The sequence below is a fragment of the Rhinolophus hipposideros genome (genome assembly GCF_964194185.1).
Source record: "Rhinolophus hipposideros genome assembly, chromosome: 24".
Taxonomy (NCBI): Eukaryota; Metazoa; Chordata; class Mammalia; order Chiroptera; family Rhinolophidae; genus Rhinolophus; species Rhinolophus hipposideros.
Window position 1 is genome coordinate 34,735,345 of NC_138070.1, and position 24,524 is coordinate 34,759,868.

General features: G+C 37.9%; 1 pseudogene across 1 annotated transcript; it reads left to right on the forward strand.

Moving 5' to 3' along the window:
- The first annotated feature begins 13,659 nt into the window (after positions 1 to 13,659).
- LOC308492331 (very long chain fatty acid elongase 2-like) lies at positions 13,660 to 14,260 on the forward strand (annotated as a pseudogene). Its single transcript has one exon. The product of its transcript is annotated as a very long chain fatty acid elongase 2-like (transcript).
- Positions 14,261 to 24,524: the final 10,264 nt, after the last annotated feature.

The window sequence follows — 24,524 nt, forward strand, 5'->3', positions numbered from 1 at the left end:
TTTTGTAAAACATCAATTCCAATATGGTCTTCTGTCACTCGTGCAAGCCCATGCTCCATTATTCATTTTTATTTGATATTTTTCTTGTGGGGATGATCAATGAATTTAACAGCTTCTCTGAGATTAAACCTGTGACTCTGACAGTATAAAATATGCAGAAGAATGCAAGGTTGGGGGTCTAGTATAGACAAGCCTAGACTACATAAAGTTTCCAAACAGTCCTCCATCTCAATTCTTCATTAAAAAAAAAAAAAAAAAAAAAAAAATTGAAAGACAGAATGTTAAAATGCAGGACTAGGGCACGTCAGGGGCTCTGTGGTCATGTTTAATTCTAAAGATACTCCAGGTAACTAATTGTCCAATACCTAGTGAGGCAAGTATACTTTATCTGGCTGTCTCATATGATTAGACCTTACCCTATCATTCATCAAGATTAACATTTAGAGCAAGACTTAGGGGAGGGACTGGTAAAATATTTTAACGGCCTTTCCCACCCAAGTGAGAAATGATTGGTTGCTGATACAAATGGAGGATTCCACCTGGCTGAGAAAGATGAAATCCAATTGGAGCTCAAGAAGAAATAGCACAGGATGGTCTAGCACACAGTATGAATGGAAATTAGAGGTACAAGCAGTTGGTACGAAGGAGTTATCCCCACAGGCTCAGGGCCCCAGGCACTAGCCTGGAACATAGGACACAGTTCTCAGGAGGAGGTGGGCCTCAAGATCAAGAGAACTCAGGGCCATTAAGATATTCGATAAACAACATCTAGGGTACACAGTCATGAGAATTGGGGTCAGAATAAGGACTGGAGCTCAGAAATTGAGTGATAGTCATGTTATCAAGTCCAGGCACAGGATCACATGGTAAGCCCATCAATGCTGAACCCCAGGTACCCCAGGTTTCCTTTTGAAACTGGCAGAGTATTAGATTTTGTGCTTCACTCAAGACTGGTCCTGGAGACCAGGTGAGACAATACAGAGCCTCAGTTTTGGGACGAGTGGCTGCATGTGGAAGTTGGCTACACAATGGGTTCTGGCAGTTGTATCACTGTTCATGAGAGCAGGGCCATCAGTCTCAGTCTCCGTGAGGCCCTTAAATTAGTCTATATGGCATAGACTATATAGTCAGTATTTGCTAATTCATGTGCAGTGAAGGTGGACACTGGTGACGTTTAGGATGTTTCAAAGCAGGACTAGGAGGTTGCTTCTACTGAAACAATTTGGTAGCAAGGTGGCATTCAGGGAGTCAGCACCAGTGACTCGATAGCCAGAGCTTCTGCATATGACACTGGGGCAGAAGCTTTTTGTTTGGTACAATGTAGGCAAGCCTCTGTCCCCAAATACAGATTCAAGAAATGGGTCCGAAGCTGGTTTATGTCTGAGGCAGGAAGAGAAATTCCAGGACTACCCAGTTGTATTTGGTCCAAAGGAAAATTGAGCTGTGAGATCTCATGGACTGGTTTAATAAACTTTAATATGATGTTGTTTATATGTAGGGTATCTGCATAATATATTCTCCAAACTGGGCAAATTTTGAGAGTCAGAGGACCTATGGGATTTTCCCCTGAGAACACAGGTCTCAGCAGTCCTGGGCAAACTGACCTCAGAATGCCAAAAGGGTATACAGAGCCTCTGTCCTCACCCGGGAGAGGGCAATAGCCAGTTTCCTTGTGGGCTCCTTCAAGCCTATGTGTAGGAATCACACCCACTACTTGTGCAAATTCAGGAAGTCTAAAGGAGACCTCAGACCTTCGGGTGTTGAGAACCAGAATTGAGATTATTTTACATTTTATTTTTAAGTTAGATGACCCAGTTTCTTGGTTCCAGTTTTGTTAGTAATTGGCCTTAGGCCATCCCCATTCTTTCCTAAGTATCACTATGCTTGTCTGTCAAATGAAAATTGTAACCCCTTCCTTGTCTACCCAACTTAGTGTTTTCTTCTGAGTCAAATGAAACAAAATGTGTTAAAGTTTCCCATGAAGTGAAGACTTGTCAAAGGTAAGAGCTCATTTGTGAGACATCACTTATTCTTAGTAGTAGAATCAGCTGAAAAGAGTGAAAGTAGGTCTTTTTTTCCCCCTTTTCTGTGGCTGTGAGCTCTGCGGACTTCACAGAGAAGAACCTGGCCCTTCAGTTTGAGACCATTTTTTTGTCAGAGGACACTAAGGAAGAAAGGAGGATCAAGGAAATAAGGAAGGTGCTCTCCCTGTGACTCGTGGCTATTGGAGGGACAATGCAGAGAAAGCACTGCAGGAGCCACAGACACACAGACAGATGCCCTGTTGGTACCCATATTTTGTACCCTAGCCTGGTAGCAAATAAACACATATCTCAGAAATATCCTTCTCCCTGTCATAGAGATGGCCGGGGGAGGGATCATTTCTCCCTTTTCAGGTTTTACAATGCATCAGGGAGTATTATGAGGAATTCTGTGATCTGCACTAGGACCAGAGAACTTCAAGAATGAACAATGTGCAGGAAAGTCAGACAACTTCAAAGACCAGAGGAAAAAAGGGCCAGAAAACAAGGTTCAATGATGGAAAAACGAGAGGCTAAAAATCCCTGCCTCCTTTAAAAACTAAAGGCAAATTTATATTAGAATGTCATGTTAAACATTGTTGTATATGATGCTGTTTCATTAAAACATGGGTCTTTTTAAAACCAGTAATTATTTAGACTGAGACAAGTTGTAAAGTTTTCAGCCATTGCTGAGGGAAGAGGGCTATTGCATTTAAATATTCAATACACTCTTTTTAAGGTCATTAGTTACTTTTTTCTTTAATTATAGAGTTTTAATTATCAGTGTATGTGTGCCCTACAAAATTAATTTTTTCTTCTCTCAATGTGGAAGATAAGTTGGAAGAATCTATAAAAAATAAAGCTTGGAGGGATCAGGGCCTGAGAGGCAGTCACAGTAACACCAATAAAAAAAAAAAAATCTCTTTAACTACAGTGCTCATGGCCAGGATAAGTTGTTCTGAAGCCATGGACATGAGGTTGCAAGAGGTGTTTGGTAACTTGATAGACTTTATGGCAAGTTGAAACAAACAAACAAACAAAAATAACTGGGGAATGAGGTGAGAAAGGGTTGCACAGGGGAGCATTGTAGTCAAAGTCTGCCCTTGAAGTTTTGGACTATATTAAGTGGTGACTGATAAACTAATAAACACTTACTGAGTTCTTATTACCTGGCAATGTAATGTTCTGTATGTTCTGTGTTCTTTATATACATTAATTCACTGGATCTTCCCAATAGCCCCAGGTGGTATACCCATTATTTGTCCATTCTTAGCAGATGAGAAAACTAAATCATCCAAAGAGCAAGTAAAATTTCTAAGGGCAGAGAGCTGGAACATGGTAGGAATTGGAATTAGGAACCCAGAGACCATATTATTAATCCCTATAATACATTGTCTTCCATGATGGAAACCTAAACAGAGAGAGAGAGAGAAGAAAGGAAAGGATGCATTAGATTTGTTATATTTAAATCTGTATTTAATTAAATTATACCATTTTTAGATATATTATTGTCAAAATTATTTATGGATACTTACACTAATAATATGTACTTTTAAAATAATAAATAAAATCCATTTACTTAATCTATTCTTATATAAATTTAGTATTTTAGTTTAGATTTTAAAGCAAGTGCTTGGTTTAGATTTTGTTCACTAATACTTTAGGATTTTCAAATCAATAATTATAAGTGACATTAGTCTACAATTTTATTTCTCTGCTACATTACCAGACTTACATCAATATTATACTTACTTTATAAAAATAGGTTAAACATTTTTTCATGCTCCTTGCTTTGCAACTATTTCTATCACATTGGGACTATCTAATAATCTTTGAAGGTTTGGTACAATTCACCTGCGAAAGCACCACCCCTGATACATTTGTTTTTAACGGGATAAGACCGGGATAAAGTTCTGTATTGTATTAAAATTATAAACTTTCAGAGACGTCATCAAAATGGTGGTGTGAGGTGAGCCTCTGTAAATCTCCCCTGGAATTTACAACTAATTGAACAACTATAACACCAAAAGGACTCCCTGCACAGCAGACAGGCAAGACGAAGAGACCCACTACTGAATTCACATAAAGGTGGGCGAATCGCACGAGTCGGAGAGGAGGGAAGGGAGAAGTGAGGAGACAAAGTATCACAGGCAAAGGACACAGACCTAACAAAGTGCTCTGAGCTCGCTGCATCCCAGAACTACCGCAGCTGTGGGAGAGGGAAGAACTCGGACTGCTAGGGCTCCGCTTACGGCCCACAAGGCTGAGGGGGCAGCATATAACACGGCTGAACCCAATGCTCATGGCACAGATCTCGGAGGAAAGACTGAGGGAAGAAGGCTGAAAACAGTGGTTTAAGCCCTCACTGCCACAGAGAATGCAAGCCTTAGGCACTGAAACAAGCCACAGCTTCCCTACCCTCCCAGAGCTCACCCCGCCCCCACCTGCACAGTGCTAGAAGCAGAACACTAGCAATATCAGATCAAAAGAACAGACTATTTGCTGTTCTGAAAACTGTGGACCGCAGACACAGATTCGCAGCCCAACTAGTTCCGGCAAAAGGGAGGGAGCTGTGAAAGCAGGACCAGCTGTGGTGGTGGTTGCCGCCATTGCTCTGGGCCACCACTCACAACCAACCCTGCCCTGTCCACACCTATCTGGGCAGATCCCTGCAGGAGTAAACAGAACTGCTGAAACATACTGGCTCTGAATATGGTGCAGGAAGAGCTTTGGAACATCAAAAGCTCCCCACATACCCACACGGACACTGAGACCTATGACCCAAGATAACTATTAACAGAGGAGAACACTGTCTCCCAGGAAATCCCTCATTGTGTGAGAAGCTGGAATAGTGCAGAGAAAACATAGCACTACCATGTGAGAGAAAACAAGGCCGCAGTTGGAGAGAAAACAAAATATTCTACCAACAAGTACTGGAAAACAAAAGAAAGACCTCTTCCTATCAACCTGTTGCAGAAGCCCTTCCTGTATATGTCTAGGAAGAGAAATAATAAATCACTAATTGCCATACATAACCAAGACAACAAGATAGTTCAGAAAGACAGTGAAAAGTCTCCAGAAAAGGAAATTAAAGATATAGAAATAGGTGAATTAAATGGCAGAAAATTCAAGATTGCAGGTCTGAAATAACTCAAAGAGATGAAAGAAAACACAGAAAGGTAGTTTAATGAAATCAGAACACAATCAAAGAACAAGATGAACATTTTACTAAAGAGATTGAAATTTAAAAAAGAACCAAATAGAATTTCTGGAGATTAAGAACTCAATAGAAGAAATTAAGAATGAAATAACCAGCTTAGATAGAAGAGTTGACCAGATGGAGGAAAGAATCAGTGACATCGAAGATAAAACCTGGAAATTACACAGATGGAAGAAGATAGAGACTTGAGACTTAAAAGAAATGAAAGAACTCTACAAGAACTTTCTGACTCCATCAGAAAGAGCAATATAAGAATAAGGGGCATACCAGAGGGAGAAGAAAGAGAGAAGAGAACAAAGAATATATTGAAACAAAATGTTGATGAGAACTTCCCAAATGTGGACAGAACTGGATCCTCAAATCCAAAAAGCAAATAGAACACTAATTACCTCAATCCCAACAGGCCTTCACCAAGGCACATTGTATTGAAGCTGTCTAAAATCAACAAAAAAGAAAAATCCTTATGGCAGCCACGGAAAAGAAGACAGTAACCTTCAAAGGAAAGCCCATTAGATTACCATCATATTTTTCAGCAGAAACTCTACAAGCCAAGAAAAATCCCAAATAAATAACCTCATGTTACACCTTAAAGAACTAGAAAAAGAAGAACAAGTGAAAAAGGTCAGCAGAAAAAAGGAAATAACAAAAATCAGAGCAGAACTAAATGAAATAGACAACAAAAAGACAATAGAAAAAATTTAAAAAATTAATGTGACAAAGAGCTGGTTCTTTGAAAAGATAACAAAATTGACAAACCTTTGGCTAGACTCACTAAGATAAAAGGCTAGAAGACACTAATTAACAAGATCAGAAATGAAAAAGGGTAAGTTATCACGGACACCACAGAAATACAAAGGATAATGCCAGAATAATATGAAGGACTATATGCCACCAAATTCAATAACCTAGAAGAAATGGACGAGTTCTTAGAAACATATAGCCTTCCAAAGCTGAACGATGAAGAACTAGAAAATCTAAACATACAGATCACCAGTAATGAAGTTGAAATCAGTCATCCGAAACCTTCCCAAAAGAAAAAGTCCAGGACCAGATGGCTTCACTAGTGAATTCTACCAAACCTTCAAAGAGGATCTAATACCAATCCTGCTCAAACTCTTCCAAAAAAATTGAAGAGACAGTACTCCCTAACTCATTTTATGAGGCCAACATTACCCTGAAACCAAAACCTGGTAAGGACAATACAAAAAAAGAGAACTACAGACCGATATCTCTGATGAAATACAGATGCAAAAATCCTAAACAAAATTCTAGCAGATCGAATACAACAATGCATTACAAAGATTATTCATCACGACCAAGTGGGGTTCATCCCCGGGGCACAAGGATGGTTCAACATCTGCAAATCCATCAATTTGATACATTACATAAACAAAATAAAGGACAAAAATCATATGATTGTATCAATTGATGCAGAAAAAGCATTTGACAAGATACAACATCCATTTATGATTAAAACAATAAAATAGGTATAGAAGGAAAATGCCTTACCCTAATAAAGGCCATCTATGACAAACCCTCAGCTAATCTCATATTAACGGTGAAAAACTGAAGCCCTTTGCTCTATGTTCAGGAACGCGACAGGGCTGTCCCCTATCACATCTGCTTTACAACATAGTGTTGGAAGTCCTTGCCAGAGCAATCAGGCAAGAGAAAGAAATAAAAAGGCATCCAAATTGGGAATGAAGAAGTTCAATTGTCACTCTGCAGATGACATGATGCTATATGTAGAAAACCCTAAAGACTCCACCAAAAAGCTATTAGAAACAATCAAGGAATACAGTAAAGATGCTGGCTTCAAAACCAATGCACAAAAGTCTATTGCACTCCTATATACTAACAATGAAATCTCAGAAAAAGAAATATAAAAAACAATTCCTTTTGCAATTGTAGGAAAAAGAATAAAATACCTAGGAATAAATTTAACCAAGGATGTGAAGGACCTATATGCTGAAAACTATAAGACATTTTTGAAAGAAATTGAAGAAGACACAAAGAAATGGAAAGACATTCCATGCTCATGGATTGGAAGAATCAACATAGTTAAAATGGCCATACTACCCAAAAACAATATACAGATTTAATGCAATCCCATCAAAATCCCAATGGCATTTTTTCAAAGAAATAGAACAAATAATCATCAGATTTGTATGGAACCACCAAAGACCCCAAGTAGCCAAAGCAATCTTAAGAAAAAAAGCAATACTGGAGGTATCACATTCCCTGACTTTAGCTTGTACTACAGGGCTACAATAATCCAAACAGCATGGTATTGGCAGAAAAACAGACACATAGACCAATGGAATAGAATTGAGAACCCAGAAATAAAACCACATAAATGTGGACAGATAATTTTTCACAAAGGAGCAAAAAACATACAATGGAGAAAAGACAGCCTCTTCAATAAATGGTGCTGGGAGATTTGGATAGCCACGTGCAAAAGAATGAAACTGGACTGCTATCTGTCACCATGTACAAAAATTAATTCAAAATGGACCAAAGACTTAAGCATAAGACCTGACACAATAAACTGCATAGAAGAACACATAGGTATTAAACTTATGGACCTTGGGTTCAAAGAGTATTTTATGGATTTGACTCCGAAGGAAAGGGAAGTAAAAGCTAAAATAAACGAATGGGACTATGTGAAACTTAGAAACTTCTGCACAGCAAAAGAAACCATCGACAAAATAAAGAGAAAACCAACTGAATGGGAGAAATTCTTTGCAAACAGTGCTTCTGATAAGGGGCTAATATCCAAAATATACAAGGAACTCATGAAGCTCAACAACAGAAAATATAACAATCCAATTGAAAGATGGGCAGATGACCTGAAGAGACTTTTCTTCAAAGAGGACACACAAATGGCAAATATACATATGAAAAAATGCTCAACATCACTAATCATCAGAGAAATTCAAATGAAAACCACAATGAGATATCACCTCACCCCAGTCAGAATGGCTATCATCAACAAGACAAATAGTAACAAGTGTTGGAGAGGCTGTGGAGAAAAAGGAACCTTCATACACTGTTGGTGGGAATGCAGACTGGTGCAGCCGCTATGGAAGGCAGTGTGGAGGTTCCTCAAAAAATTACAAATAGAATTACCATATGACCCAGCAATCCCTCTCCTGGGTATCTACCCAAAACATTTGAAAATATTTATACATAAAGACACGTGTTCTCCAATGTTCATTGCAGCTTTGTTTACGGTGGGCAAGACATGGAAACAACCAAAATGTCCTTCGATAGTTGAATGGATAAGAAGTTGTGGTATATATACACAATGGAATACTATTCGGCTGTAAGAAAAGATGGTAAGATGGTATAGGAATATTTGTGACAACATGGATGGATCTTGAGAGTATAATTCTAAGCGAAATAAGTCAGACAGAAAAAGCAGAGGACCATATGATTTCACTGATATGTTGTATATGAATCCAAAACAACAAAAGAACAAAACAAAACAAATGAGAAACAAAAACTCATAGACACAGACAAAAGTTTAGTGGTTACCAAAGTTAAGGGGGTTTGGGGGGTGGGAGATGAGGGTCAGGGGGATCAAATATATGTTTATGGAAGGAGAACTGACTCTGGGTGGTGAACACACAGTGAGATTTATAGATGATGTAATACAGAATTGTACACCTGAAATCTATGTAAATTTACTAATAATTGTCACCCTAATAAATTTTTTAAAAATTGTAAACTTTCTATCTTTACTTTACTCTAAGCCAAGCCATGGAATCTCTGCAAGTCTCTGAAAGGAGCACATGAAGTATTGGCATTGCTCCACATCCATTTTCCCTAGACCATAATTCCCAATTCATATTTTTATGCATTTTCCCCCTCCCAACGTTAAACTAAAACACATGCAACCTATCTCTGGACATACATTCAAGGTTTTTTTCCTTGTGTATATGCCCTGGGAAGTGTATTTACCTTGAATTATATACGTTCTTAGTGATACATGCCTAGTGCCTGGGTAATTCAGTTGGTGAACACCTTTTCTTTGGCAATAAATCCAGGCTGATCTCAAATTTGTTTTTCTTTTTACATGGGGAAATTTCAGTTGAATTTCAGGAATGAAGTCTGGCTGATAAGGCTGATAAGAATCCAGAGTTCTGAATCGGAGTTGTGGCTCAATTATTGGTTTGGAGTGTGATACTATTATCTTTAAAATGGACATTAGAATCTGAAGGGAACCAAGATCTGCTTCTATCATGAGATCTCCCCATTGGCAGGACTTCCGTTGTTATTCTCATTCCAGGTGGCATTGATCTCCCAGGAACTTGGGTCCAGGGCAAAGTCATAAGTGATGGGGACACAGGAAAGGTGAGAACTGGTTGTCATTCTCCACTGTACCAGCTGTTCAGACAAATCCATATAGGACCTGAGAGCAGGTGAGCTAAGATTAATGAGTCTATTCTGCCATGCTGCCAGAAAATTCTGGGCAAAAAGCCTGCAATGCAAGCCAGCAGGAGGATAATAGAGGCATGTGGGGTGGGAGCTGGAGCAGAATGTGGTTGGAGAGAACATTCTGATGGGCTGAGCAGATTGGTTCTGATAGGGTTATGCTATAGTCCATTACTCAACGTGCATTGCTGTGGAATTTCATATAAGGCTTCTCATTCAGCATTTTCCTCTGTTAGGAGAAAAGCAATTACTCCTGAGCAGGAATATGTGAGGTTGTCCAGAGACAAAATGCTCTAACTACAAAATTGTCCAGATTTTCACTGTTGAAATCGTACCCATACTTCAAGGTTAAGCTCAGGAAGCTGGTCATGATGACACATTGATTGCATCCTTCTTTGAATTCCTATATTATTTTCTATAAGCCATTTAATTTTATTTAAATTATAGTCTGACTTGGATTATTTAGGTGCCTAGTTCATTAACTTAATTTCACTCTCTAGATCACTGGCTCCCTTGGGCAGGTAACATATGCTATCCTTTTTATGAGCCCTTCCCTTTTCCCAAACACACCTCTTAGCAGAGTGATCATGATTAGGCAGAGTTTGATAAGTAAATATTGTTATATTAAGTTGGATGATTGATTCACCAATGTGATCACTGAGTGAAAGGGGAAGAGCGGACATCCTCCTGGGGAAAATCACTCAACTCACTGAAACACATCTCAGTGGAGGTGTTGTGGCCCCTACACTTGATATTTGGTAAAGATAGCACTGCCTTTATAATTTTATTTATTTATTTATTTATTTATTTATTTATTTATTTATTTATTTATTTATTCAAGAGGATCTGCTCTCTAGCATGACATATATGTTTCAGTATCTCTCCTATCTAACTGCTTGTTGAAATCTCCTTGCCTAACCATCGGAAAAATATGGGTAAGCCCTCTCCCTAGGAGCTGAATGACTTACTCTTGCAGATTTCAAGATCTATAATAAAGCAAAACTGGTGTAGGCAGTATATTATTAGTGCAAGGACAGACAATCTGCACAATGGAACAAAATGAAGAGTTAAGAATGAGATGTGTGATTATATGATCACCTGATTTATGATAAAAGCATCACTCAATATAGTAGGGAAAATAATCTTTTTAATATATGTTGCTGAGACAATCAGACATCTATACAGAAACATTGGACTTGTAAGTCAAAGACATCTCCATATTGTCAGAAAAATATGATCCCTATCTCACCATAAACAATAACAAAAGCAAAATGCCAAGTTTGGATGCACTGCAAACCTAAATATGAAATGTCAACCAATAAAACACTTAGAAACAAACATAGGAGAATATCTTTATGACCTGAAAACAGAGAAAGATTTCCCAAAGATTACACAAGATTTTTAAAAAGGAAACTAAGTAAAAAAAAAAAACAAAAAAAAAAAACACAAAAAAAAGTTAATTTTAGTTAAACTGCAATTAAAGACTTCTCTTTATATTAAAAATAAAAAAAATCATTAAGAGCATGAAAAGACAACTCAGATGTGTAATACCCATATCTAAAAAATAGGTGATATCTAGAATATCAATAGTGGAAACACAGATGACTCTAAAAAAAAACTATGCAAAAACTATGAGAAAGCTGTTCATCAGAGGATATTAAGAGTATGATACAAGAAAGTATTCATACTCATTAGTCATCAGAGGACTTAAAATTAAAGCCGTAATAAAAACACCACTACATCCCTACCAGAATGGCAAAAAAAAAAAAAAAAAAAAAAGCGAACAAACAAAAACTTAAAAAACAAGAATAGTAAGGAATCACTGCTCCGTATAACAATAACTTCCTTTAGTATTTTTCATACTTTATCTCGCCATGAAAATTTTTGAGTAGCAGTAGTAGTTGCTAAGATGTAATTTTCCAAAATATAAAGTCTCTCAAATACTACCATTTGACTTCTTCTTGGAGCTTTCCAGGTCAAGCTCTCAAATAATTGTTACTCACCGTGTTATCATGCAAAAGGTCCGGCTGCTTGCTGATCGAAAGCCAAAATTCTAGAGGCGACATTGGTGGAAAGAAAAATAGGTTTATTCAAAATAAACCTCCAGACATTCTGGGAGGATGGCAGACTCCAGTCGAAAGGCCATTACTCCCCCTCCCTTCCCAGCATGGCCAAAAGATTTTATAGGCAGGTAAGGAGTGGCAGAATAAAGGGGAAGTTGGTCAGGCAATTTCTGGAAAAAGGCATGTCCCAGAGGCTGGTTTGTTTCAGGGATACGAGTGCCTCTTATACAGATGAAAAAACCTTTTCCAAGTCATTGAGCCAGGTAAGCATACTGTCTGCAGTAAATAGAATCATCAAAACTGGTATGCACAGTAAATGTAGTAAACAGGCTCATTAAGATTTCGAACTTTTCATCATGGAAATATTCTTGTGGAAGCTTTAGCACTTCTCTATTTCACAATTATGAAATCTCTTTGATGTCTTGTGCTTTATCTTGAAAGGATGTTTTGTCAAATATTAAAAATAGTGTTTTTATAGTTAGTATTGGTGGTGGTTTCTTAGCTGTGGTTATACTGTATGTGCACTTTTGTGTTCAGCCTCGCCTTCCCCTTGGTATTATAGAACACTGTCTCAAAGCTAGCCAAAAAGCTTTATTTCCCAAATATCCTGTTAGAACTACTTTTCAATTAAGATGAATCATGATTATCCTCTGATTTCTCATACAACATATTGCTAAGTAATCTTGTGTGTACGTGTATCACAGTTTGTGACTCATAGTATTAAACTCCAAAATTCTTTAAAAAAGAAAAAAAAGGAATAGGCAGCAATCTTGAACAAGAATAGGAAGCAATCTTGTCTGGAACAGACTTAAGAGTCAAAAGATTGGAGCAGAAGGCCCTGCAAGGGGCGCTCAGTTCCTTTACAAAAGATTCTAGAAACACCCTGCACTTACAAGGAGGGGCCTTCTCAGGCTGCACTTCACCATCTTTGAGATTCAAAAAGTGACCTGCATTCTAAAGACACTGCTCTACTGTCAGGTAAATCACCTCCCCTGGTCATCACAGGCCATACACCAGAATTTTGATAGTCCATTGTAGGTACTCAATTTTCTGAGTACCAATTATTGAAAAGACTGTTTTGTCCTCCATTACATTGAATGATGTTTTTATCATAAATCAGGTGCCATGTACACCACTAAAATTAGTGTGCTGCTTAAAGTTGTATTGATTTACAATAGATCTTCAGGTCTGCAAGAGAAAGTTATTCATCTTTGTTCTTCAAAATTACTTTGATTTGGTCCTTTGCATTTCCATATGAATTTTTGAAATGGCTTGTCAATTTTACACACACACAGGAGCACAGCTGCCGAGAATTCGATTGGGATTATTTTAAACCTGTAGGTTAACATGGAATGATGGCCTTGGTTTTGTGCTACCCTATCTCATGTCCCTTTAGAAAACACAATTTAAAGCAAAGGAGATGTTATATTTGTTTACAGGCCCATTACTACACCATAATTATGAGCTTATTAAGATAAACAGGCTTTGGACCTGATCATTCTGTCACATGACTGTCTGTCTAAACTCTGCTGGCTCCTTATTTTCATCCTCTTATTTCCTTCATTTGCCAAACCATTAGGGGGACTCACTGAATTTAATCTAACAAGGCCTCCAAAGTCATTTTAGAATCTGTATTGAAAATATTTAATTGTTCCGAGCGGGCTCCGGGGAGCGCAGGGCAGAGCGACTCTGGCTACCCCTGACAGTGCCTTGCTGTCCACGGGGTTGCAGCACCTCAGCTGCTGGGGATGATGGAGACTCTAAGGCCTTTGATGATGAAGCCAATGCTTTTTTGGACATGTTTGGACCGTGAGATTCTCGAGTCAGGGGATGGTTCATGTTGGATTCTTACCGTCCTATCTTTTTTCTTACTGCCATACAAGTATGTCTACTTTAAATATGACTGGGTAATAAATATATGAAGCACAGACCTGCTCTTTCCCTTGGTGGTATCCTCACCTTGTATAATCTCCGAGTCACACTTCACTCCATTATATGTTGGCAGAGCTTTTTCTCTCCAGTTAAGAAGGAGGCTACAATTTATAGGGTCAGCATGTTGTCAGCACAGGGAAAACCGATATCCAGGTAGCCAATGTGTTATGGTGGCACTACTTCTTCAAATTATAATAGAGTTCCTGGACATGATTTTCTTTGTTTTGCAGGGGGGAAACACACATTACTTTTCTTCATGTATGCTGTCATGCCTCTATGTTTAATATATGGTGGTATGTTTTGAACTGGATACCTTGTGGGCAAAGTTTCTTTGACTCACTATGAACAGTTTTATCCACATTTTTATGTACTCCTGCTATGAACTGTCTGTGTTTCCATTGATACACAAGTATCTTTTGTGGAAGAAATATCCCACACAGGCTTAGCTGGTGCAGTTTGTGCTCACCACCATCACCCACACCGTTAGTGCTGTTATGAAAGCATGTGGCTTCTCCTTCAGGTGTCTTATCTTCCAATCTTCTTACACACTTACATTAATCATCCTGTTCTTAAATTTGTATTTCTAGACATATCAAAAAAGTCAATGAAGAAAGATGGAAGAGTCACCAGCAGGGAAAGAAGTTAAAAATGGTTTTTCCAAAGCCGGCTTCACTGCAACTAATGGAGTAATAAGCAAGAACGTATAATAAATATTGAGTAACCAGACAAAGCATATATAATAGCATAACAGATTTGCTTGTTTTAAAACATGGACTAAATTGAAAGTTAGATGTGTTTTAGCATAAAATAATTTATTTTGAGTTTATAAATCATTTGTATCCAGAATGTATTAATATCTTGCTACTAAGTTAATCTGTTAACTGAATGCTTCTGTCAGCATTGAGGTGAGGTTGAACTCTGTAGACCACAGAACTAGTGCAACTTCTCTCTCCTTCCCCCACGCCTCCCCACCCCAGACTTAACCCCTCACCAGAAACTGTCTTTATAATGCCTTATACACATCAAAGCCAGAAAACACGGAACATTGTTTTTCATAGCAAGTCTTCAAATTAAAAGTCAAGAGTTTTGTTCACATTAAAAAATGTATAATTGAGTGTTCACCACCCAGACTCATATAGATGATGTAATACAGAATTGTACACCTGAAATCCATGTAAATTTACTAACAATTTTCACCCCAATAAATTTAATTAAAAAAACACAGTATAATTGATTGTTGTTTTCAATCCATTTATAAGTAATTTATGATGAAAACAGAAGAAAAGCTCACCTCAAACATTAAGGAGGCAGATGGATTATAATTTTCTATAAGAAGGGCGTCAGAAAGAAACTTAATAGCCCCATACTCTTCCTTACAAATGACCTTCTGAGCCTGCTTTTTGCTTTGTATAATTGTTACTTTCCCTCATCTCTCCCTTTTGTTTTACTCCCTTGATAGACAAGCCACTGAGATTAGGTGAATCTGCAGTATCATGCATGTCATTCAAACAGGAGCTGGGGGTAACGGAGATGGAGGAAGACTAAGTAGCGACACATTTTTCATCTCTAAGGTCTTCACCCTCAGAAAACAGGAAGCAAAATGCTCCAGCCAATCAGATTTACTCTCCACTAGAACCCAACTGTGGAACTTCCTCAGTGAAAAATAATTTGCACAGTGACCTCCCAAGGGCATGCAGTGGGTGGCCTAGCTCTATCCAAATCTAGGCTATAATCATTGTTTTTTCAACATTTTATTTTTTAAATTTTTCAAGTATTGGAAATTGAAAGAATTTTACAGTGAACCACCATATACTCAAACTCAGATTTAATCACTGACATTTTACTACCTATGCCCTACCACATATCTATCTATCTATCTATCTATCTATCTATCTATCTATCTATCTATCATCATCATCATCTATCTATTTTCATGTGTTCCATTTATCAAGTCAGCCTGTTATGTTTCAAAACTAATTGCAGATGCTGAGGACTTGCTCCGCTGACAAGATAGAGTAACAGGGATTGGCATCCCCTCCTGACTGAAACATTAAAAAAAAAAATGGAGAAACATCTGAAATACAGATTTTTCAAGCACTGTACAGAAGGCAACACAGAATAATGACTTCTGAGAGATGTAAAACAAAGAGGTGAGTTCTGCAGTGGATCCAGCTTACCACCTTGAAAGTGTTTCCGGGCTGCAGTGCCAAGTGACCAAAACCAGGCAGAGACCGGCTGTCTCCCTGAGTTACACAGATGACATTGAGAGTCTGGGGAAAAACAGAGTTCACAGAACTGAGTGCTGTAGAGGAAAGAAATACACAGATATAAAACATCCAGAGATGCGCAGAGGGGACTCCACAAAAACAAAGGTGAATGCTACTCAGTACATGCATGTGAGTAAACTATTCAAGACCACAGAAAGAACAATACACCCAACATTAGAGCTAACAGTGCTTATAACTCACACAAAGCCAGCAGTATTAACCAGTCCTACCAGTCAGACTAGAAAACCTCATGATTCACAGAGCACTGGGAATACAAAAGTGTTGTGTGTGTGTGTGTGTTCTTTTTGTTTTTTTTTAACACAAACTTTTTTTTTTAATTTATTGGGGTGACAATTGTTAGCGAAATTACATAGATTTCAGGTGTACAATTCTGTATTACATCATCTATTAATACCATTGTGTGTTCACCACCCAGAGTCAGTTCTCCTTCCATCACCATATATTTGATCCCCCTTACCCTCATCTCCCACCCGCACCCCCCTTACCCTCTGGTAACCACTAAACTATTGTCTGTGTCTAATTTTTTGTTTCTCATTTGTTTGTCTTGTTCTTTTGTTGTTTTTGGTTTATATATCAGTGAAATCATAGGGTTCTCTGCTTTTTCTGTCTGACTTTTTTCGCTTAGAATTATACTCTCAAGATCCATCCATGTTGTCACAAATGTTCCTATATCATCTTTTCTGATCGCATATAGTATTCCATTGTGTATATATAACACAACTTCTTTACCCATTCCTCTATCGAAGGACATTTTAGTTGTTTCCATGTCTTGCCCACCGTAAACAAAGCTGCAATGAACATTGGAACACATGTGTCTTTATGTATAAATGTTTTCAAATTTTTTGGGTAAATACCCAGGAGAGGGATTGCTGGGTCATATGGTAATTCTATTCGTAATTTTTTGAGGAACCGCCACACTGCCTTCCATAAAGGCTGCACCAGTCTGTATTCCCTCCAACAGTGTGTGAGGGTTCCTTTTTCTCCACAGCCTCTCCAACACTCGTTACGATTTGTCTCGTTGATGATAGCCATTTTGACTGGGGTGAGGTGATGTCTCATTGTGGTTTTTATTTGCATTTCTCTGATGATTAGTGACGTTGAGCATTTTTTCATATGTCTATTTGCCATTTGTATGTCCTCTTTGGAGAAATGTCTCTTCAGGTCGTCTGCCAATTTTTCAATTGGGTTGTTTGTTTTCTTGTTGATGACTAGAATGAGTTCCTTGTATATTTTGGATATTAGCCCCTTATCAGAGGAACTGTTTGCAAAGAACTTCTCCCATTCAGTTGGTTGCCTCTTTGTCGGTGGTTTCTTTTGCTGTGCAAAAGCTTCTAAGTTTGATATAGTCCCATTGGTTTACTTTAACTTTTACTTCCCTTTCATTTGGAGTCAAATTCATAAAATGCTCTTTGAACCCAAGGTTCAAACCCAAGTTTAGTACCTATATTTTCTTCTATGCAGTTTATTGTGTGAGGTCTTGTGATTAAGTCTTCGATCCATTTTGAATTAATTTTTGTACATGGTGACAGATAGCAGTCCAGTTTCATTCTTTTGCATTTGGCTATCCAATACTCCCAGTGCCATTTATTAAAGAGGCTGTCTATCCTCCATTGTATGTTTTTAGCTTCTTTGTCAAAAATTATCTGTCCATATTTATGTGGTTTTATTTCTGGGTTCTCAATTCAATTCCATTGGTCTATGTGTCTGTTTTTCTGCCAATACCATGCTGTTTTGATTATTTTAGCCCCATAGTACAAACTAAAGTCAGGGAGTGCGATACCTCCAGTATTGTTCTTTTTTCTTAAGATTGCTTTGGCTATTTGGGGTCTTTTGTGGTTCCAAACAAATCTGATGATTTTTTGTTCTATTTTTTTAAAAAATGCCATTGGGATTTTGATGGGGATTCAATTAAATCTGTATATTGCTTTGGGTAATATGGCCATTTTAACTATGTCGATTCTTCCTATCCATGAGCACGAAATGTCTTTCCATTTCTTTGTGTCTTCTTCAATTTCTTTCAAAAATGTCTTATAGTGTTCAGCATATAGGTCCTTCACATCCTTGGTTAAGTTTATTTTTAGGTATTCTATTCTTTTTGCTGGAATTGCAAAGGGAACTGTTTTTTTGTATTTCTTTTTCTGAGATTTCATTGTTAGTATATAGGAATGCAATGGACTTTTGTACGTTGATTTTGTAGCCAGCAAATTTACTGTATTCGTTGATTATTTCTCACAGCTTTTTGGTGGAGTCTTTAGGGTTTTCTATATATAGCATCACGTCATCTGTAAAGAGTGATATTTTAACTTCTTCATTCCCAATTTGGATGCCTTTTATTTCTTTCTCTTCCAACACTATGTTGAAAAGCATTGGTGATAGGGGACAGCCCTGTCGTGTCCCTGAACGTAGAGCAAACAGCTTCAGTTTTTCACCATTAATTATGAGATTAGCTGAGGGCTTGTCATATATGACCTTTATTATGTTAAGGCATTTTGCTTCTATACCTATTTTATTAAGTGTCTCAATCATAAATGGATGTTGTATCTTGTCAAATGTTCTTTCTGCATCAATTGATATAATCATATGATTTTTGTCCTTTATTTTGTTTATGTGCTGTATCACATTGATGGATTTGCGGATGTTGAACCATCCTTGGGCCCCAGGGATGAATCCCACTTGGTCGAGATGAGTAATCTTTTTAATGCATTGTTGTATTCGATTTGCTAGAATTTTGTTTAGGATTTTTGCATCTGTATTCATCAGAGATATTGGTCTGTAGTTCTCTTTTTTTGTGTTGTCCTTACCAGGTTTTGGTATCAGGGTAATGTTGGCCTCATAAAATGAGTTAGGGTTTACTGTCTCTTCAATTTTTTGGAAGAGTTTGAGCAGGATTGGTATTAGATCCTCTTTGAAGGTTTGGTAGCATTCACTAGTGAAGCCATCTGGTCCAGTACTTTTGATTTTGGGAAGGTTTTTGATGACTGATTCAATTTTGTTACTGGTGATCGCTCTGTTTAGATTTTCTAGTTCTTCATGGTTCAGCCTTGGAAGGCTATATGTTTCTAAGAACTTGTCCGTTTCTTCTAGGTTATTGAATTGGCTGGCATATAGTCCTTCATAGTATTCTTGGATGATTCTTTGTATTTCTGTGGTGTCAGTGATAACTTCCTTTTTTTCATTTCTGATTTTGTTAATTAGTGTCTTCTCTCTTTTTATCTTAGTGAGTGCAGCCAAGGGTTTGTCAATTTTGTTAATCTTTTCAAAAAACCAGCTCTTTATCACATTAATTTTTTTCTATTGTCTTTTTGTTGTCTATTTCATTTAGTTCTGCTCTGATTTTTGTTATTTCCTTTCTTCTGCTGAGCTTGGGTTTCACTTGTTCTTCTTTTTCTAGTTCTTTAAGATGTAAAATGAGGTTATTTGTTTGGAATTTTTCTTGTTTCTTGAGATAGGCTTTTAATGATATAACTTTCCCTCTTAAAACTGCTTTCACTGCATCCCAAAAATTTTGGTAGGATGTGTTTTCACTGTCATTTGTTTCTATGTATCTTTTGATCTCTCCTCTAATTTCTTCTTTGAGCTAGTTGTTCTTTAAAAGTATGTTGTTTAATCTCCATTTATTTATGTTTTTTCCTGCTTTCTCTTTGCAGTTGATATCCAATTTCAAAGCCTTGTGATCAGAGAATATGCTTGGTATGATTTCAATCTTCTTAAATTTGCTGAGGCTGATTTTATGTCCCAATAAATGGTCTATCCTTGATAATGTTCCATGTACACTAGAAAAGAATGTGTAGTCTGATGTTTTAGGATGAAGTGCTCTATATATGTCAATTACGTCCATTTCATTTAATGTGTGACTTAGGACTGCTATTTCATTAATTATTTTCTGTTTGTATGATGTATTAATAGCTGTCAATGATGTATTCAAGTCCCCTGGTATAATTGTGTTTTGGTCAATTTCTCCCTTTATTTCTGTTAGTAGATGCTTGGTATATTTTGGTGCTCTCTGATTGGGGGCATAAATATTGATGACTGTTTTGTCTTCTTGCTTTATAGTTCCGTTTACCATTATGAAATGTCCATCTTTGTTTCTTGTTATCTTTTTCACCCTGAAGTCTGTTTCATCTGTTATCATTATGGCTGCACCTGATTTTCTCTGGGTACCATTTGCTTGGAGTGTCAATTTCCACCCTTTCACTTTGAGTCTATGCTTGTCCTTGTAGCTGAGATGTGTCTCTTGGAGACAGCATATGGTTGGGTTTAGTTTTTTTTTTTATCCAATCTGCTATGCTGTGGCTTTTTTTTGGTGAGTTCAGTCCATTTACATTTTGGTTGATTATTGATATGTGAGGATTTTCTGTCATTCTATCTTTAGTTTTCAGGTAATGTCGTGTCTCCATTGTTTCTTTGCCTTTTTGTTGTTGTCTATTATTTATGTGTGATTCAATTCTATGATGTTTCCCTCTGTTTCTTCTTTTATTACAGTATATATTTCAGTTCTGGATTATTTTTGAGTGGTTACCCTTAAGATTATGTAAAAGAAAGTTTGATATTTAGAGTATTCCATTTTCTTCAGCACGCTTACTTTCTCCATTCCCATATTCCGGTTCAGGCCCTCTCTCCCTTTTTATGTTTTCGTTGCCACAAATTGTCCCTGTTGATGGTGGTCGAATAGCCTCCTTTAGTATTTCTTATAGTGCAAGTTGTGTATTAGAAAATTCACTCAGCTTCTCTATGACTGGAAAGGTCTTTATTCTTCCTTCATATCTAAAGGATATCTTTGCTGGATATGTTATTCTGGCTCATAATTTCTCTCTTTCAATAGTTTGAATATTTGGTTCCACTCCCTCCTGGCTTGTAGAGTTTCTGCTGAAAAATATGATGATGACCTAATGGGCTTTCCTTTGTAGGTTACCGTCTTCTTTTCCCTGGCTGCCATAAAAATTCTTTTTTTTTTTTTGTTGATTTTAGACAGCTTCAATACAATGTGCCCTGGAGAAGGCCTGTTGGGATTGAGGTAATTAGGTGTTGTGTTTGCCTCTTGGATCGAGGATCCAGTTCTGTCCACTATTTTGGAAAGTTCTCATCAACATTTTGTTTCAATATATTCTCTGTTCCCTTCTCTCTTTCTTCTCCCTCTGGTATGCCCATTATTCTTATATTGCTCTTTCTGATGGAGTCAGAAAGTTCTTGTAGAGTTCTTTCATTTCTCTTAAGTCTCAAGTCTTTTTCTTCTTCCAGCTGTGTAATTTCCAGGTTTCTATCTGCGATGTCATCGATTCTTTCCTCCATCTGGTCAAGTCTACTACCCAAGAGGGTTATTTCAGTCTTATTTTCTTCTATTGAGTTCTTAATCTCCAGAAATTCTCTTTGGTTCTTTTTTAAAATTTCAATCTCTTTCGTAAAATGTTCATGTTGTTCTTTGATTGCGTTTCTGAGTTCATTAAACTGCCTTTCTGTGTTTTCTTGCATCTCGTTGAGTTTTTTCAGAACTGCAATCTTGAATTCTCTGTCATTTAAGTCACATATTTCCATATCTTTAAGTTCATTTTCTGCAGACTTTTCACTTTCTTTCTGAGCTGTCTTGTTGCCTTGGTTATTGATGGCAATTAGTGATTTATTATTTCTCTTCCTAGACATGTACAGGAGTGGCTTCTGTAACAGGTTGATAGGAAGAGGTCTTTCTTTTGTTTTCCCGTACTTGTTGGTAGAATGTTTTATTTTTCCTCCGACTGCAGCCTTTTTTTTTTCTCTCTCACACGGTACTGCTGTGTTTTCTCTGCACTATTCCAGCTTCTCACACAATGGGGGGATTCCCTGGGAGATGGGCTTCTCCTCTGTTAATAGTTCTCCTGGGTCACAGGGCGCTGTGTCCGTGTGGGCAGAGAGCTTTTGAAGTTCCAAAGCTCTTCCTGCACCAGATTCAGAGCCGTTATGTTTCCGCAGTTCTGTTTACTCTTGCAGGGATCCACCCAGATAGGTGGGGCAAGCGGTGGGGTTAGTTGTGAGAGGTGGCACAGAGCAATGGTGGTGACGACCACCATAGCCGGTCCTGCTTCCACAGCTCCTTCCCCTTTGCCAGAACTACTTGGGCTGCGAATCTGTGTCTGCAGTCCACAGTTCTCAGAACAGCAAAGATCCTGTCCTTGTGATCTGACACTGCTACTTTATCGCTTCTAGCACCGGGCAGGTGGGGACGGGCTGAACTCTGGTAGGGTAGGGAGGGGTCGGCTAGTCTCAGTGCCTAAGGCTTCCATTCTCTGCTCGGCAGTGAGGGCATAAACCACCGTTTTCAGCCTTCTTCCCTCAGTCTTTTCTCCGAAGTCCTGCTGTGTGCGTTGGGTTCAGCCGGGTTATATGCTGCCCCCTCAGCCCTGTGGGCCATAAGCGGAGCCCTAGCAGTCAGAGTTCTTCCCTCTCCCATAGCCAAGTTAGTTACGGGATGCAGCAAGCTCGGAGCACTGAGCTAGGTCTGCGTCCTGCACCCCCGCGGCTCCGTCTCCACACTTCTCCCTTCCCTCCTCCCCTGCTCGCATGTGTTATTCGCCCTCCTTGAGGTGAATTCAGTAGTGGGCCCCTTCGTCTTGCCTGTCTGCTCTGCAGGGAATCCTTTGTAGAGTTATTGTTATTCGATTAGTTGTAAATTCCAGGGGAGCTTTGCAGAGGGTCACCTAGGCCGCCATTTTGATGACGTCTGTGTGTGTGTGTTTTTTGTAGGATTTTTTAAATTAAAATTTATTGGGGTGACAATGGTTAGTAAAATTTCATGTGCTCCGATGTTCATTGAAGATTTATTTACTGTTGCCAACACACAGAAACAACAAAAGTGTCCTTTGATAGATGACTGGATAAAGAAGATGTGGTGTATGCACACAATGGGAAACTACTCTGCCATAAGATAAGATGAAATAGTGCCATTTGCAACAACATGGATGGATCTTGAGATTGCTATGCTAAGTGATATAACTCAGACAGAAAAAGTCGAGAACCATATGACTTCACTGATATGTGGGATATAAAACACAGAAGAGTCTTACCTCAGTAATTTAGAATATTAAAACCTAGATTCAGCAACTGTCTCAACTCACTAACAATATTAAAAGCAAAGTCCAAAAGGAACAAAATATTTTCAAGGTAACTTATTTGTGATCCAGAACACAATCCAATGCAATCAAATAAAAAGAATGTTTATTAAAATACAAAGTTATCTAGCACTTTGAAATAGTAAAAAGTCCACAATGACTGCATGCAATCTAATAAAAAAAATTACCATGAATAAAGAAAAAGCATAACAATGGGGGGGATATCATAATAGGGATAATATCAATAAATGAAGACTAATCTGGAAGACAAACCTGTTAAAGGCATAATAGGAGGAATCCATAATAAGGGAAATATCAATAAATGAAGACTAACCTGGAAGACAAACCTGTTAAAATTAGCAGAGAACACAAAATTATTATAAATGTTGAAAATGTTAAATAGACACTTGAGCGATATGAAAAAGCCACATCAAACTTTTAGTGTACACAAAAAAAAAAATAATGTGAGATTAAAAATACACTGAATGGAATTGACAATAAATTAAATAATGCAAAGAAAGATTACTTTGGGAAGCTCTTTATCTGTCCTTTGATTCTAAATGATAGCCTTCCTAGGTAGAGTAATCTTGGTTACTTAGTAGGTCCTTACTTTTCATCACTTTGACTATTTCCTGCCACTCCCTTCTGACCTGCAAATTTTCTGTTGAGAAACAGCTGACAGTTTTAGGGGAGCTCTATTGTATGTAACTAACTGCTTTTCTCTTGCTGCTTTTAAGATGCTTTCTTTGTCTTTAACCTTTGGCATTTGAATTATGATGTGTTTTGGTGTGGGCCTGTTTGGGTTCATCTTGTTTAGGACTCTCTGTTCTTCCTGGCCTTGTATGTCTATTTCCCTCACCAGGTTAAGAAAGTTTTCTGTCATTATTTCTTCAAATAGATTCTCAATCCCTTTCTCTCTCTCTTCTCCTTCTGGAACCCCTATGATGCCAATGTTGGTATGCTGCCTATTGTCCCAGAGGCTCATTAAACTGCACATTTTTGGGATTTTTTTTTTCTTTTTGTTGTTCTGATTATGTGTTTTATACTACCTTGTCTTCTAAATCGCTGGTTCTATTCTCTGCTTCATCAACTCAACTGTTGAGTCCCTGCAGTGTATTCTTCATTTCAGTTATTGTATTCTTTGTTTCTGACTGGTTCATTTTTATGTTTTCTATTTCCATTTTTATGTTTCCTATCCCTTTGTTGAAGTTCATCCCTATAACCATGGTTTTGAACTCTGTATCTCGTAGATTGCTTGTCTCCATTTTGTTTAGTTCTTTTTCCTGGAGCTTTGTTCTGTTTTCTTATTTGGGACATATTTTGTTGTCTCCCCATTTTGGCTGCCTCGCTGAGTTTGTTTCTACATATTAGGTATAGGTATGGCTGCTATGCCTCCTGGTCTTAGTAGATTGGCACAATGTAGTAGGTGTCCTGTGGGGCCCAGTGGTGCAGTCTCCCTGGTCACCAGAGCCAGGTGATCCAGG